Here is an 18,548-nt window from a genome sequence, read left to right on the forward strand (position 1 = left end):
CGTATGCCGGAATATCACTGCAAAGATATACTTTCAAAGATTTGTTGGCCAGTTGAAATTTAGATTTCCGGTGTTGTGAACTACGCAGCCAAATCCACTGTGACAGGCGGGGCCTGGAGCTACGCGCCCAGCTTTTTCTGCGGCATTGGGCAAGGCGGCCCCGCTGGCATGCGGCCACGTAATCTGCTCCACTTCGTTCTGCAGATCCTTGCTTGTGAACAGTTCTGTCAACAGACGGATGGTCACCAGAAGACCGGCTGCCTGTGACACTCCAAGTTGTAACCAGCACGCGTCGGCCGGAATACCAGTGCACAGTACTTTCAAAGATTTCTTGGGCAGTTGAAGTTTCGATTTGCGGTGTTGTGGACTTCGCAGCCAAATCGACAGTGACAGGCGAGGCCTCGAGCTTCGCCCATAGCTTTTTCTGCGGCATTCGGCTAGGCGGCACCGCTGGCATGTGGCCACGTGATAATCTGCTCCTCTTCGTTCTGCAAATCCTTGCCTTGTGCACGGACCCTTAAACTGACGGATGGCCACCGGAAGACCTACTGCCTGTGACACACCAAGTTGAAAACAGTGAGCGTATGCCGGAATATCACTGCAAAGATATACTTTCAAAGATTTGTTGGCCAGTTGAAGTTTGCGTTTCCGGTGATGTGAACTACGCAGCCAAATCCACTGTGACAGGCGGGGCCTCGAGCTACGCGCCCAGCTTTTTCTGCGGCATTGTGCAAGGCGGCCCCGCTGCCATGCGGCCACGTAATAATCTGCTCATCTTCGTTCTGCAGATCCTTGCCTTGTGCACAGTCCTTTCAACAGATGGAGTGTCACCAGAAGACCTGCTGCCTGTGACACTCCAAATTTAAACCAGCGAGCGTAGGCCGGAATACCGCTGCACAGATGGACTTTCAAAGATTTGTTGGCCAGTTGAAGTTTCCATTTCCGGTGTTGTGAACTACGCAGCGAAATCCACAGTGACAGGCGAGGCCTCGAGCTACGCACCCAGTTTTTTCTGCGGCATTGGGCAAGGCGGCCCTGCTGGCATGTGGCCACGTAATAATCTGCTCCTCTTCGTCCTGCAGATCCTTGCCTTGTGAACAGTTCTGTCAACAGACGGATGGTCACCAGAAGACCTGCTGCCTGTGACACTCCAAGTTGAAACCAGCGCGCGTCGGCAGGAGTACCACTGCAGAGATGGACTTTCAAAGATTTCTTGGCCAGTTGAAATTTCGATTTCCGGTGTTGTGCATTACCCAGCCAAACCGACAGTGACAGGCGAGGCCTCGAGGTAAGCCCCCAGCTTTTTCTGCGGCATTGTGCAAGGCGGCCCCGCTGCCATGCGGCCACGTAATAATCTGCTCATCTTCGTTCTGCAGATCCTTGCCTTGTACACAGCCCTTTCAACAGATGGATGGTCACCAGAAGACCTGCTGCCTGTGACACTCCAAATTTAAACCAGCGAGCGTAGGCCGGAATAGCGCTGCACAGATGGACTTTCTAATATTTGTTGGTTAGTTGAAGTTTAGATTTCCGGTGTTGTGAACTACACAGCCAAATCCACTGTGACAGGCGGGGCCTCGAGTTACGCCACCAGCTTTTTCTGCTGCATTGTGCAAGGCGGCCCAGCTGGCATGCGGCCACGTAATAATCTGCTCCTCTTCGTTCTGCAGATCCTTGCCTTGTGAACAGTTCTGTCAACAGACGGATGGTCACCAGAAGACCTGCTGCCTGTGACACTCCAAGTTGAAACCAGCGCGCGTCGGCCGGAGTACCACTGCACAGATGGACTTTCAAAGATTTCTTGGCCAGTTGAAATTTCGATTTCCGGTGTTGTGCACTACGCAGCCAAACCGACAGTGACAGGCGAGGCGTCGAGGTAAGCCCCCAGCTTTTTCTGCGGCATTGTGCAAGGCGGCCCCGCTGCCATGCGGCCACGTAATAATCTGCTCCTCTTCGTTCTGCAGATCCTTGCCTTGTGCAAAGTCCGGTCAACAGACGAATGGTCACCAGAAGACCTGCTGCCTGTGACACTCCATCTTGAAACCAGCGAGCGTAGGCCGGAGTACAGCTACACAGATGTACTTTCAAAGATTTGTTGGCCAGTTGAAGTTTCGATTTCCGGTGTTGTGAACTACGCAGTCAAATCCACAGTGACAGGTGAGGCCTCGTGCTACGGCCTATTTTTTTCTGCGGCATTGGGCAAGGCGGCCCCGATGGCATGCAGCCACGTAATAATCTGCTCTTCTTCGTTCTGCAGATCCTTGCCTTGTGCACAATCCTGTCAAGAGACAGATGGTCACCTGAAGACCTGCTGCCTGTGACACTCCAAGTTGAAACCAGCGAGCGTTGGCCGGAATACCACTGCACAGATGGACTTTCTAATATTTGTTGGCCAGTTGAAGTTTAGATTTCCGGTGTTGTGAACTACGCAGCCAAATCCATTGTGACAGGCGGGGCCTCGAGCTACGCGCCAAGCTTTTTCCGCGGCATTGTGAAAGCCGGCCCCGCTGCCATGCGGCCACGTAATAATCTGCTCCTCTTCGTTCTGCAGATCCTTGCCTTGTGCACAGTCCTGTCAATATATGGATGGTCACCAGAAGGCCAGCTGCCTGTGACACTCCAAGATGAAACCAGCGAGCGTAGGCCTGAATACCGCTGCACAGATGGACTTTCGAAGATTTGTTGGCCAGTTGAAGTTTCGATTTCTGGTGTTGTGAACTACGCAGCCATATCCACAGTGACAGCCGAGGCCTCAAGATACGCACCCAGTTTTTTCTGCGGCATTGGGCAAGGCGGCCCCGCTGGCAGGCGGCCACGTAATAATCTGCTCCTCTTCGTTCTGCAGACCCTTGCCTTGTGCACAGTCTTGTCAACAGACGGATGGTCACCAGAAGACCTGCTGCCTGTGACACTCCAAGTTGAAACCAGCGAGCGTAGGCCGGAATACCGCTGCAAAGATGGACTTTCAAAGATTTGTTGGCCAGTTGAAGTTTCCATTTCCGGTGTTGTGAACAACGCAGCCAAATCCACAGTGACAGGCGAGGCCTCGAGCTACGCACCCAGTTTTTTCTGTGGCATTGGGCAAGGCCGACCCGCTGGCATGTGACCACCTAATAATCTGCTCCTCTTCGTGCTGCAGATCCTTGCCTTATGCATGGACCTGTCAACAGACGGAAGGCAACCAGAAGACCTGCTGCCTGTGACACTCCAAGTTGAAACCAGCGCGCGTCGGCCGGAATACCACTGCACAGATGGATTTTCAAAGGTTTCTTGGCCAGTTAAAGTTTATATTTCCGGTGTTGTGAACTACGCAGCCAAATCCACTGTGACAGGCGAGGCCTCGAGCTATGCCCTATTTTTTTCTGCGGCATTGGGCAAGGCGGCCCCGCTGGCATGCGGCCACGTAATAATCTGCTCCTCTTCGTTCTGCAGATCCTTGCCTTGTGCACTATCCTGTCAACAGACGGATGGTCACCTGAAGACCTGCTGCCTGTGATCCTCCAAGTTGAAACCAGCGAGCGTAGGCCGGAATACCGCTGCACAGATGCACTTTCAAAGATTTGTTGGCCAGTTAAAGTTTGCATTTCCGGTGATGTGAACTACGCAGCCAAATGCACAGTTACAGGCGAGGCCTCGATTTACGCCCCCAGTTTTTTCTGCGGCATTGGGCAAGGCGGCCCCGCTGGCATGCGGCCACGTAATAATCTGCTCTTCTTCGTTCTGCAGATCCTTGCCTTGTGAACAGTTCTGTCAACAGACGGATGGTCACCAGAAGACCGGCTGCCTGTGACACTCCAAGTTGAAACCAGCGTGCGTCGGCCGGAGTACCACTGCACAGATGGACTTTCAAAGATTTCTTTGCCAGTTGAAGTTTCGATTTCCGGTGTTGTGCACTACGCAGCCAAACCGACAGTGACAGGCGAGGCCTGGAGGTACGCCCCTAGCTTTTTCTGCGGCATTGTGCAAGGCGGCCCCGCTGCCATGCGGCCACGTAATAATCTGCTCCTCTTCGTTCTGCAGATCCTTGCCTTGTGCACAGACCTTTCAACAGATGGATGGTCACCGGAAGACCTGCTGCCTGTGACAGTACAAGTTTAAACCAGCGAGTGTAGGCCGGAATACCGCTGCACAGATGGACTTTCAAAGATTTGTTGGCCAGTTGAAGTTTCGATTTCTGGTGTTGTGAACTACGCAGCCAAATCTACAAGTGACAGGCGAGGCCTCGAGATACGCACCCAGTTTTTTTCTGTGGCATTGGGCAAGGCTGACCCGCTGGCATGCGACCACCTAATAATCTGCTCCTCTTCGTGCTGCAGATCCTTGCCTTATGCATGGACCTGTCAACAGACGGAAGGCAACCAGAAGACCTGCTGCCTGTGACACTCCAAGTTGAAACCAGCGCGCGTCGGCCGGAATACCACTGCACAGATGGATTTTCAAAGGTTTCTTGGCCAGTTAAAGTTTATATTTCCGGTGTTGTGAACTACGCAGCCAAATCCACTGTGACAGGCGAGGCCTCGAGCTATGCCCTATTTTTTTCTGCGGCATTGGGCAAGGCGGCCCCGCTAGCATGCGGCCACGTAATAATCTGCTCCTCTTCGTTCTGCAGATCCTTGCCTTGTGCACTATCCTGTCAACAGACGGATGGTCACCTGAAGACCTGCTGCCTGTGATACTCCAAGTTGAAACCAGCGAGCGTAGGCCGGAATACCGCTGCACAGATGCACTTTCAAAGATTTGTTGGCCAGTTAAAGTTTGCATTTCCGGTGATGTGAACTACGCAGCCAAATGCACAGTTACAGGCGAGGCCTCGATTTACGCCCCCAGTTTTTTCTGCGGCATTGGGCAAGGCGGCCCCGCTGGCATGCGGCCACGTAATAATCTGCTCCTCTTCGTTCTGCAGATCCTTGCCTTGTGAACAGTTCTGTCAACAGACGGATGGTCACCAGAAGACCGGCTGCCTGTGACACTCCAAGTTGAAAACAGCGTGCGTCAGCCGGAGTACCACTGCACAGATGGACTTTCAAAGATTTCTTTGCCAGTTGAAGTTTCGATTTCCGGTGTTGTTCACTACGCAGCCAAACCGACAGTGACAGGCGAGGCCTGGAGGTACGCCCCTAGCTTTTTCTGCGGCATTGTGCAAGGCGGCCCCGCTGCCATGCGGCCACGTAATAATCTGCTCCTCTTCGTTCTGCAGATCCTTGACTTGTGCACAGTCCTTTCAACAGATGGATGGTCACCGGAAGACCTGCTGCCTGTGACACTCCAAGTTTAAACCAGCGAGTGTAGGCCGGAATACCGCTGCACAGATGGACTTTCAAAGATTTGTTGGCCAGTTGAAGTTTCGATTTCTGGTGTTGTGAACTACGCAGCCAAATCTACAAGTGACAGGCGAGGCCTCGAGATACGCACCCAGTTTTTTCTGTGGCATTGGGCAAGGCCGACCCGCTGGCATGCGACCACCTAATAATCTGCTCCTCTTCGTGCTGCAGATCCTTGCCTTATGCATGGACCTGTCAACAGACGGAAGGCAACCAGAAGACCTGCTGCCTGTGACACTCCAAGTTGAAACCAGCGCGCGTCGGCCGGAATACCACTGCACAGATGGATTTTCAAAGGTTTCTTGGCCAGTTAAAGTTTATATTTCCGGTGTTGTGAACTACGCAGCCAAATCCACTGTGACAGGCGAGGCCTCGAGCTATGCCCTATTTTTTTCTGCGGCATTGGGCAAGGCGGCCCCGCTGGCATGCGGCCACGTAATAATCTGCTCCTCTTCGTTCTGCAGATCCTTGCCATGTGCACTATCCTGTCAACAGACGGATGGTCACCTGAAGACCTGCTGCCTGTGATACTCCAAGTTGAAACCAGCGAGCGTAGGCTGGAATACCGCTGCACAGATGCACTTTGAAAGATTTGTTGGCCAGTTAAAGTTTGCATTTCCGGTGATGTGAACTACGCAGCCAAATCCACTGTGACAGGCGAGGCCTCGATTTACGCCCCCAGTTTTTTCTGCGGCATTGGGCAAGGCGGCCCCGCTGGCATGCGGCCAGGTAATAATCTGCTCCTCTTCGTTCTGCAGATCCTTGCCTTGTGAACAGTTCTGTCAACAGACGGATGGTCACCAGAAGACCGGCTGCCTGTGACACTCCAAGTTGTAACCAGCGTGCGTCGGCCGGAGTACCACTGCACAGATGGACTTTCAAAGATTTCTTTGCCAGTTGAAGTTTCGATTTCCGGTGTTGTGCACTACGCAGCCAAACCGACAGTGACAGGCGAGGCCTGGAGGTACGCCCCTAGCTTTTTCTGCGGCATTGTGCAAGGCGGCCCCGCTGCCATGCGGCCACGTAATAATCTGCTCCTCTTTGTTCTGCAGATCCTTGCCTTGTGCACAGTCCTTTCAACAGATGGATGGTCACCAGAAGACCTGCTGCCTGTGACACTCCAAGTTTAAACCAGCGAGTGTAGGCCGGAATACCGCTGCACAGATGGACTTTCAAAGATTTGTTGGCCAGTTGAAGTTTCGATTTCTGGTGTTGTGAACTACGCAGCCAAATCTACAAGTGACAGGCGAGGCCTCGAGCTACGCACCCAGTTTTTTCTGCGGCATTGGGCAAGGCGGCCCCGCTAGCAGGCGGCCACGTGATAATCTGCTCCTCTTCGTTCTGCAGATCCTTGCCTTGTGCAAGGACCTGTAAAGTGACGGATGGCCACCGGAAGACCTACTGCCTGTGACACTCCAAGTTGAAACCAGTGAGCGTATGCCGGATTATCACTGCACAGATGGACTTTCAAAGATTTGTTGGCTAGTTGAAGTTTCTATTTCCGGTGTTGTGAACTACGCAGCCAAATCGACAGTGACAGGCGAGGCCTCGAGCTATGCCCCCAGATTTTTCTGCGGCATTGTGCAAGGCGGCTCCGCTACCACGCGGCCCTGTAATAATCTGCTCCTCTTCGTTCTGCAGACCCTTGCCTTGTGCACAGTCTTGTCAACAGACGGATGGTCACCAGAAGACCTGCTGCCTGTGACACTCCAAGTGTAAACCAGCGAGCGTAGGCCGGAATACCGCTGCACAGATGGACTTTCAAAGATTTGTTGGCCAGTTGAAGTTTCCATTTCCGGTGTTGTGAACAACGCAGCCAAATCCACCGTGACAGGCGAGGCCTCGAGCAACGTCTCCAGCTTTTTCTGCGGCATTGGGCAATGCGGCACCAGTGCCATGCGGCCACGTAATAATCTGCTCCACTTCGTTCTTCAGATCCTTGCCTTGTGCAAGGACCTTAAACTGACCGATGGCCACCGGAAGACCTACTGCCTGTGACACTCCAAGTTGAAACCAGTGAGCGTATGCCGGAATATCACTGCACAGATGGATTTTCAAAGATTTGTTGGCCAGTAGAAGTTTAGATTTCCGGTGTTGTGAACTACGCAGCCAAATCGAAAGTGCCAGGCGAGGCCTCGAGCTACGCCCCCAGTTTTTCTGCGGCATTGTGCAAGGTGGTCCCGCTGCCGTGCGGCCACGTAATAATCTGCTCCTCTTCGTGCTGCAGATCCTTGCCTTATGCACAGTCCTGTCAACAGACGGATGGTCACCAGAAGACCTGCTGCCTGTGACACTCCAAGTGTAAACCAGCGAGCGTAGGCCGGAATACCGCTGCACAGATGGACTTTCTAATATTTGTTGGCGAGTTGAAGTGTCCGATTTCCGGTGTTGTGAACTACGCAGCCAAATCCACAGTGACAGGTGAGGCCTCGAGCTACGCCCCCAGTTTTTTCTGCGGCATTGTGAAAGCCGGCCCCGCTGGCATGCGGCCACGTAATAATCTGCTCCTCTTCGTTCTGCAGATCCTTGCCTTGTGCAAAGTCCGGTCAACAGACGAATGTTCACCAGAAGACCTGCTGCCTGTGACACTCCATCTGGAAACAAGCGAGCGTAGGCCGGAGTACCGCTACACAGATGTACTTTCAAAGATTTGTTGGCCAGTTGAAGTTTCGATTTCCGGTGTTGTGAACTACGCAGTCAAATCCACAGTGACAGGTGAGGCCTCGTGCTACGGCCTATTTTTTTCGGCGGCATTGGGCAAGGCGGCCCCGCTGGCATGCAGCCACGTAATAATCTGCTCTTCTTCGTTCTGCAGATCCTTGCCTTGTGCACAATCCTGTCAAGAGACGGATGGTCACCTGAAGACCTGCTACCTTGGACACTCCAAGTTGAAACCAGCGAGCGTAGGCCGGAATACGGCTGCACAGATGGACTTTCAAAGATTTGTTGGCCAGTTGAAGTTTCCATTTCCGGTGTTGTGAACAACGCAGCCAAATCCACAGTGGCAGGCGAGGCCTCGAGCTACGCACCCAGTTTTTTCTGTGGCATTGGGCAAGGCCGACCCGCTGGCATGCGGCCACGTAATAATCTGCTCCTCTTCGTGCTGCAGATCCTTGCCTTATGCATGGACCTGTCAACAGACGGAATGCAGCCAGAAGCCTGCTGCCTGTGACACTCCCTGATGAAACCAGCGAGAGTAGGCCGGAAATCCGCTGCACAAGTGGACTTTCTAATAATTGTTGGCCAGTTGAAGTTTAGATTTCCGGTGTTGTGAACTACGCAGCCAAATCCACTGTGACAGGCGGGGCCTGGAGCTACGCGCCCAGCTTTTTCTGCGGCATTGTGAAAGCCGGCCCCGTTGGCATGCGGCCATGTAATAATCTGCTCCTCTTCATTCTGCATATCCTTGCCTTGTGCAAAGTCCGGTCAACAGACGGATGGTCACCTGAAGACCTGCTGCCTGTGACACTCCAAGTTGAAACCAAAGAGCGTAGGCCGGAATACCGCTGCACAGATGGACATTCAAAGATTTGTTGGCCAGTTGAAGTTTGCTTTTCCGGTGATGTGAACTACGCAGCCAAATCCACAGTTACAGGCGAGGCCTCGAGCTACGCACCCAGTTTTTTCTGCGGCATTGGGCAAGGCGGCCCAGCTGGCATGTGGCCACGTGATAATCTGCTCCTCTTCGTTCTGCAAATCCTTGCCTTGTGCACGGACCTGTAAACTGACGGATGGCCACCGGAAGACCTACTGCCTGTGACACACCAAGTTGAAAACCGTGAGCGTATGCCGGAATATCACTGCAAAGATATACTTTCAAAGATTTGTTGGCCAGTTGAAATTTAGATTTCCGGTGTTGTGAACTACGCAGCCAAATCCACTGTGACAGGCGGGGCCTGGAGCTACGCGCCCAGCTTTTTCTGCGGCATTGGGCAAGGCGGCCCCGCTGGCATGCGGCCACGTAATAATCTGCTCCACTTCGTTCTGCAGATCCTTGCTTGTGAACAGTTCTGTCAACAGACGGATGGTCACCAGAAGACCGGCTGCCTGTGACACTCCAAGTTGTAACCAGCACGCGTCGGCCGGAATACCAGTGCACAGTACTTTCAAAGATTTCTTGGGCAGTTGAAGTTTCGATTTGCGGTGTTGTGGACTTCGCAGCCAAATCGACAGTGACAGGCGAGGCCTCGAGCTTCGCCCATAGCTTTTTCTGCGGCATTCGGCTAGGCGGCACCGCTGGCATGTGGCCACGTGATAATCTGCTCCTCTTCGTTCTGCAAATCCTTGCCTTGTGCACGGACCTGTAAACTGACGGATGGCCACCGGAAGACCTACTGCCTGTGACACATCAAGTTGAAAACAGTGAGCGTATGCCGGAATATCACTGCAAAGATATACTTTCAAAGATTTGTTGGCCAGTTGAAGTTTGCGTTTCCGGTGATGTGAACTACGCAGCCAAATCCACTGTGACAGGCGGGGCCTCGAGCTACGCGCCCAGCTTTTTCTGCGGCATTGTGCAAGGCGGCCCCGCTGCCATGCGGCCACGTAATAATCTGCTCATCTTCGTTCTGCAGATCCTTGCCTTGTGCACAGTCCTTTCAACAGATGGAGTGTCACCAGAAGACCTGCTGCCTGTGACACTCCAAATTTAAACCAGCGAGCGTAGGCCGGAATACCGCTGCACAGATGGACTTTCAAAGATTTGTTGGCCAGTTGAAGTTTCCATTTCCGGTGTTGTGAACTACGCAGCGAAATCCACAGTGACAGGCGAGGCCTCGAGCTACGCACCCAGTTTTTTCTGCGGCATTGGGCAAGGCGGCCCAGCTGGCATGTGGCCACGTAATAATCTGCTCCTCTTCGTCCTGCAGATCCTTGCCTTGTGAACAGTTCTGTCAACAGACGGATGGTCACCAGAAGACCTGCTGCCTGTGACACTCCAAGTTGAAACCAGCGCGCGTCGGCAGGAGTACCACTGCACAGATGGACTTTCAAAGATTTCTTGGCCAGTTGAAATTTCGATTTCCGGTGTTGTGCATTACCCAGCCAAACCGACAGTGACAGGCGAGGCCTCGAGGTAAGCCCCCAGCTTTTTCTGCGGCATTGTGCAAGGCGGCCCCGCTGCCATGCGGCCACGTAATAATCTGCTCATCTTCGTTCTGCAGATCCTTGCCTTGTGCACAGCCCTTTCAACAGATGGATGGTCACCAGAAGACCTGCTGCCTGTGACACTCCAAATTTAAACCAGCGAGCGTAGGCCGGAATAGCGCTGCACAGATGGACTTTCTAATATTTGTTGGTTAGTTGAAGTTTAGATTTCCGGTGTTGTGAACTACACAGCCAAATCCACTGTGACAGGCGGGGCCTCGAGTTACGCCACCAGCTCTTTCTGCTGCATTGTGCAAGGCGGCCCAGCTGGCATGCGGCCACGTAATAATCTGCTCCTCTTCGTTCTGCAGATCCTTGCCTTGTGAACAGTTCTGTCAACAGACGGATGGTCACCAGAAGACCTGCTGCCTGTGACACTCCAAGTTGAAACCAGCGCGCGTCGGCCGGAGTACCACTGCACAGATGGACTTTCAAAGATTTCTTGGCCAGTTGAAATTTCCATTTCCGGTGTTGTGCACTACGCAGCCAAACCGACAGTGACAGGCGAGGCGTCGAGGTAAGCCCCCAGCTTTTTCTGCGGCATTGTGCAAGGCGGCCCCGCTGCCATGCGGCCACGTAATAATCTGCTCCTCTTCGTTCTGCAGATCCTTGCCTTGTGCAAAGTCCGGTCAACAGACGAATGGTCACCAGAAGACCTGCTGCCTGTGACACTCCATCTTGAAACCAGCGAGCGTAGGCCGGAGTACCGCTACACAGATGTACTTTCAAAGATTTGTTGGCCAGTTGAAGTTTCGATTTCCGGTGTTGTGAACTACGCAGCCAAATCCACAGTGACAGGTGAGGCCTCGAGCTACGCCCCCAGTTTTTTCTGCGGCATTGTGAAAGCCGGCCCCGCTGGCATGCGGCCACGTAATAATCTGCTCCTCTTCGTTCTGCAGATCCTTGCCTTGTGCAAAGTCCGGTCAACAGACGAATGTTCACCAGAAGACCTGCTGCCTGTGACACTCCATCTTGAAACCAGCGAGCGTAGGCCGGAGTACCGCTACACAGATGTACTTTCAAAGATTTGTTGGCCAGTTGAAGTTTCGATTTCCGGTGTTGTGAACTACGCAGTCAAATCCACAGTGACAGGTGAGGCCTCGTGCTACGGCCTATTTTTTTCGGCGGCATTGGGCAAGGCGGCCCCGCTGGCATGCAGCCACGTAATAATCTGCTCTTCTTCGTTCTGCAGATCCTTGCCTTGTGCACAATCCTGTCAAGAGACGGATGGTCACCTGAAGACCTGCTACCTTGGACACTCCAAGTTGAAACCAGCGAGCGTAGGCCGGAATACGGCTGCACAGATGGACTTTCAAAGATTTGTTGGCCAGTTGAAGTTTCCATTTCCGGTGTTGTGAACAACGCAGCCAAATCCACAGTGACAGGCGAGGCCTCGAGCTACGCACCCAGTTTTTTCTGTGGCATTGGGCAAGGCCGACCCGCTGGCATGCGGCCACGTAATAATCTGCTCCTCTTCGTGCTGCAGATCCTTGCCTTATGCATGGACCTGTCAACAGACGGAATGCAGCCAGAAGCCTGCTGCCTGTGACACTCCACTGTGGGGCACGCCACCGCAACGACAGTGGTCACAAAAATGCCCTTCTTGACGCAGGTTTTTGTCCTGTGGCTCGCATCGTCGTTTCAGCTGGGCTTCCACGGCAGCCACCTGTTCCTGGCTTATCACCAAAGCGCACCCGCCCAGACGCTACCGATGGTCCTGAACGATTCCTCGCAAGTCACCGCACACAAGCCGTTTCCGGACACAGTCCGGTTCTTCGTCTGGCAACACGGGGCAACTATGTCCGAGGGACGGCCGCATCGACTACATATTGCACCGCCAGACCGGACCGAGTTGGGGCACGCCACCGCAACGACAGTGGTCACAAAAATGCCCTTCTTGACGCAGGTTTTTGTCCTGTGGCTCGCATCGTCGTTTCAGCTGGGCTTCCACGGCAGCCACCTGTTCCTGGCTTATCACCAAAGCGCACCCGCCCAGACGCTACCGATGGTCCTGAACGATTCCTCGCAAGTCACCGCACCCAAGCCGTTTCCGGACACAGTCCGGTTCTTCGTCTGGCAACACGGGGCAACTATGTCCGAGGGACGGCCGCATCGACTACATATTGCACCGCCAGACCGGACCGAGTTGGGGCACGCCACCGCAACGACAGTGGTCACAAAAATGCCCTTCTTGACGCAGGTTTTTGTCCTGTGGCTCGCATCGTCGTTTCAGCTGGGCTTCCACGGCAGCCACCTGTTCCTGGCTTATCACCAAAGCGCACCCGCCCAGACGCTACCGATGGTCCTGAACGATTCCTCGCAAGTCACCGCACACAAGCCGTTTCCGGACACAGTCCGGTTCTTCGTCTGGCAACACGGGGCAACTATGTCCGAGGGACGGCCGCATCGACTACATATTGCACCGCCAGACCGGACCGAGTTGGGGCACGCCACCGCAACGACAGTGGTCACAAAAATGCCCTTCTTGACGCAGGTTTTTGTCCTGTGGCTCGCATCGTCGTTTCAGCTGGGCTTCCACGGCAGCCACCTGTTCCTGGCTTATCACCAAAGCGCACCCGCCCAGACGCTACCGATGGTCCTGAACGATTCCTCGCAAGTCACCGCACACAAGCCGTTTCCGGACACAGTCCGGTTCTTCGTCTGGCAACACGGGGCAACTATGTCCGAGGGACGGCCGCATCGACTACATATTGCACCGCCAGACCGGACCGAGTTGGGGCACGCCACCGCAACGACAGTGGTCACAAAAATGCCCTTCTTGACGCAGGTCAGTTACCTTTCGAACGCGGCTTGCGTCCGCTCTGGAAATCGCTGTTTTCTTGCGGTGTCGTGCCCCACTTGTGTTATTGGTACTTGTCGTAGGCTGTTGTGTGGAACGCTGTTGTCTCACTACATCAATGCTCAAGCAGTTAATCTGCTCCTATTGCTGTCGGGAGACGTGGAATCAAACCCAGGACCAGATGGCGTCTCACCCCAGTCCATTGAATCTATTGCAATGGCCATATCTCGCATCGAAACATCGCAAAGTTCCGTCCTATCCGAAATTTCTCTAATCCGAGCATCACAGACTAGCATCGAGACCCTTGTGACCAGCCTTTCGGCTCGTGTTGATGCCCTGGAGAAGATTGTGCAGTCGACTCAGTCAAATGAAAAAGGTTTAAAGGCAGATGTGAATGATAGCCTTGCAAAACTTTCCACTGAAATCAAAGTTCTTGCCGAAAAATGCGACGACGCAGAAAACCGCCTGCGTCGTTCAAACTTGCTTTTTTGTGGAATTCCAGACAGAAAAGGCGAGACTTGGCTTCAGTCCCAGACAAAAATAATATCGTTCTGCTCCGAGAAACTCGGTTTGTCCATAGATACAGACGACCTGGAGCGTGCGCACCGGCTTGGTCGCTACCAGCAAGAAAAAACTAGGCCTATCATTGTAAAATATGCAAGATTTAAAGATAAATCTAGAACTCTTGCAGTGGCTTCCAAGCTCAAAGGCACGAGTTTTTCGATTCGCGATGATTACTCAGCGAGAGTTCGACAAGCGCGAAGAAAACTTTACCTTCATGGACAACAGAGTGGCAAAACATTTAAACTTCGCTTTGACCGGCTCCTGCTTGATGGCAAGCAATTCACGTACAATGCTGAATCTGATTGTGTAGTTGAACTGAAGGCGTAGCAGTCCCTGCGTTTTCCTAGGCATGCGCGTCCTCCTCCTGCCCCCCAATCCTGCCTCGCCCCGATCGCTAATCCCGTTTATCAAAATATGTCCGTCTTGGTCGCAAACGTGCGTAGTTATCTACCTAAGAAAGATGCCGTAGAATGTATTTTAAGAGACAGCGATACTGACCTCGCTATACTTACAGAATCGTGGCTACATCCAAATATTGCTGATCATGAGCTACTACAGGATGACCTAGCGTACGCTGTGCACAGGCTTGACAGGTTGGGGCGTAGGGGAGGCGGCATTTTGATTTTTGTGAAAGAAAATGTTCCTTCATATGTTACCGAATTGAACTGTCAACACGAAATTCTGTGTGTGAATATTTCACTTGCTTCAAGAATGATTGTGATTGTTGCTTGTTATCGCGCTCCTGACTGTGATGTTTCTTTCAACCATGAACTAAATTCCGTACTAGCCGATCTTTACTCACGCTTCCCGTCTGCGAATTTTATGCTGTGTGGCGATTTTAATTTTCCGGACATTAACTGGGAAGATCTAGAGGCGCATAGCCGGCAATCCAAAGATTTTCTTGATACGATCCTAACATTCAATTTTACTCAGATGGTTGATATGCCAACGCGTGAGGGGAACATTCTCGACCTTGTTCTTGTTTCTGATCCTGAAATAATAAAATCGCTATCATCTGTTGGTGGTCTAAGCGATCACAAATTACTACTATTTAATCTCTGCATTGCAGTTCCTATCCGACAACCCTCAACAAAACAGATTAGGGACTACAACAAAGCAGACTTCAGCAAAATCAATACTGAACTAAACAAGTTTTCTTTTTCTTTTCGTCAGACTGCTCCTTCTCGTACAGTAGATGAAAACTGGATGCTATTTAAGAATACGTTACTATCGCTTGTTGAGAGACACGTGCCCCTTGTTCGCATTCGCGGTGATTTAGGAAAGCCCTGGTTTTCTAATACATTAAGGAGGCTGTTAGGTAAGAAAAAACGTCTTTTTCGTGATGCGAAACGCTCGAAATCTTGTTCAAAGTGGGACAAGTACTTTACATGCCTTCGTGAATACACCAACACTTTGAAACAATCCAAAAAGAAATTCTTCCACCACGACTTGCAGAACATTATTCGTGTCAACCCAAAAAAATTTTGGAATATTCTGAAACCAAACAATCGCTCCAACAACATTTCTTTGACATACCCTGACGGTACAAATGTGCCACTTGATCAGCGGTCAGACGTAATCAACTCATATTTTTGTTCTGTTTTCACTCGTGAGTCTGCACTAAAGGACGTTGATTTGCCCAGCTACTGTTTCCCCCGCATGCTTCCTATTATCATTAATTCTCAAGGCATTATGAAGCTAATTGAAAACCTGAAAATTTCTAGTGCCCCCGGGCCAGATAACATCTCTGCTAAGATACTAAAAGGTACGAAAGAAATTTCCAGTCAAATATTACAAATAATTTTTACCCAGTCCATTACCGATAGCTCACTTCCAAATGACTGGAAAATCAGTAAAGTGGTACCTGTATATAAGTCAGGCAGCCGCTCTGATCCTTCTAACTATCGTCCCATTTCTCTAACAAGCATTGCCTGTAAACTCCTAGAACATATAATATATTCACAAATAGCATGTCATCTTGGGGATCATTCCTTCTTTTTTCACAATCAACACGGTTTCCGGCCTGGTTTGTCATGCGATACACAGCTTTTTGAATTTGTTACTGATCTTCACCTGAACTTAGACTCATCAATTCAGACTGACGTCATCTACCTAGATTTTGCCAAAGCATTCGACTGTGTTCCCCATCAGCGACTTTTGGCCAAACTTTCATGCCTCAATCTCGACCCTCTCGCACTGTCATGGATTCATTGCTTCCTAACAAATCGCCTCCAGTACACAGCTGTCGGAAATCATTGCTCTGGCACTTCTAGCGTGATCTCCGGCGTACCACAAGGGTCTGTCCTCGGTCCCCTTCTCTTTCTCATCTTCATAAACGACCTTCCTAACGGCATTTCATCCTCTATGAGACTTTTCGCAGACGACTGCGTACTTTATCGTCGCATCAAGGACCAAACCGACCATGCAATACTTCAACAAGACTTACATTTAATAGAAACCTGGTGTTCCAATTCTCTTATGAAACTTAACATCTCCAAATGTAAACTTATGCGGATCTCCCGTAAGCACTCTAACAAGGAATACCAGTATTCTCTAAATTCGACAACCCTATCCACCGTTCAATCATATCGTTATCTCGGTATCACCATTAACAGCAAGTTGACCTGGACGGACCACATCACAAAATTGGCTACCGACACTACTAAATCACTTGGTTACGTCAGACGCAACCTGGCCCTGTGCCCCCCATCGACACGAAAACTAGCCTATGAAACTTTCATTCGAAGTAAACTTGAATACGCCTCAGCTATTTGGAGCCCGCACCAAGCTTACTTGATCAACACTTTAGAATCAATACAAAATCGTGCCGCTAGATTCATCACTTCCAGGTACAGCCGCCAAGAAAGTATCAGTAAGATTAAATCAACCTTAGGACTCGAACCATTGTTGTTGCGTCGGAAAATTGCAAAGCTGTGCCTTTTCCATCGAATATATTATAACTTCCCACATCTGCATGGAAAGCTTCTTATTCCACCAACCCGTACATCTCGTCGCCTTTTTAACTCTTGCAGCATCCAGCGCTTGCATGGTTCAACATCTTCCTTTAATCAATCGTTTTTGCCTAGCACTATCGCAGAGTGGAACAGATTACCAGATAGAGTTGTCAGCGAGCGTAACCACATTATCTTTAAACGGCTGCTTACTGATTACCTCAAACTCTAACCTTATAATGACCGTACTGTGTTTTCCTTCTTTCGCTTTTTCTTTTTTTCTTTTTTCTTTTTTTCTTGCCTTTGCATTGTATTCGGTGTGCCGCGAAGTTCTTTTTAGTTGTGTTCTCAAATGTAATCCACAGGCTGTAGGAAATTGTAACCACGTCTATATTCCTATTCTTACCTCCTGTAACCCCCCCTTATGTAATACCCCGACAGGGGTCCTTAAGGGAAAATAAATGATGATGAATGATGACTCCCTGATGAAACCAGCGAGAGTAGGCCGGAAATCCGCTGCACAGGTGGACTTTCTAATAATTGTTGGCCAGTTGAAGTTTAGATTTCCGGTGTTGTGAACTACGCAGCCAAATCCACTGTGACAGGCGGGGCCTGGAGCTACGCGCCCAGCTTTTTCTGCGGCATTGTGAAAGCCGGCCCCGCTGGCATGCGGCCATGTAATAATCTGCTCCTCTTCATTCTGCATATCCTTGCCTTGTGCAAAGTCCGGTCAACAGACGGATGGTCACCTGAAGACCTGCTGCCTGTGACACTCCAAGTTGAAACCAAAGAGCGTAGGCCGGAATACCGCTGCACAGATGGACATTCAAAGATTTGTTGGCCAGTTGAAGTTTGCTTTTCCGGTGATGTGAACTACGCAGCCAAATCCACAGTTACAGGCGAGGCCTCGAGCTACGCACCCAGTTTTTTCTGCGGCATTGGGCAAGGCGGCCCAGCTGGCATGTGGCCACGTGATAATCTGCTCCTCTTCGTTCTGCAAATCCTTGCCTTGTGCACGGACCTGTAAACTGACGGATGGCCACCGGAAGACCTACTGCCTGTGACACATCAAGTTGAAAACAGTGAGCGTATGCCGGAATATCACTGCAAAGATATACTTTCAAAGATTTGTTGGCCAGTTGAAGTTTGCGTTTCCGGTGATGTGAACTACGCAGCCAAATCCACTGTGACAGGCGGGGCCTCGAGCTACGCGCCCAGCTTTTTCTGCGGCATTGTGCAAGGCGGCCCCGCTGCCATGCGGCCACGTAATAATCTGCTCATCTTCGTTCTGCAGATCCTTGCCTTGTGCACAGTCCTTTCAACAGATGGAGTGTCACCAGAAGACCTGCTGCCTGTGACACTCCAAATTTAAACCAGCGAGCGTAGGCCGGAATACCGCTGCACAGATGGACTTTCAAAGATTTGTTGGCCAGTTGAAGTTTCCATTTCCGGTGTTGTGAACTACGCAGCGAAATCCACAGTGACAGGCGAGGCCTCGAGCTACGCACCCAGTTTTTTCTGCGGCATTGGGCAAGGCGGCCCAGCTGGCATGTGGCCACGTAATAATCTGCTCCTCTTCGTCCTGCAGATCCTTGCCTTGTGAACAGTTCTGTCAACAGACGGATGGTCACCAGAAGACCTGCTGCCTGTGACACTCCAAGTTGAAACCAGCGCGCGTCGGCAGGAGTACCACTGCACAGAAGGACTTTCAAAGATTTCTTGGCCAGTTGAAATTTCGATTTCCGGTGTTGTGCATTACCCAGCCAA

The sequence above is a fragment of the Dermacentor silvarum genome, chromosome 1 (genome assembly GCF_013339745.2).
Source record: "Dermacentor silvarum isolate Dsil-2018 chromosome 1, BIME_Dsil_1.4, whole genome shotgun sequence".
NCBI classification, from domain to species: Eukaryota; Metazoa; Arthropoda; class Arachnida; order Ixodida; family Ixodidae; genus Dermacentor; species Dermacentor silvarum.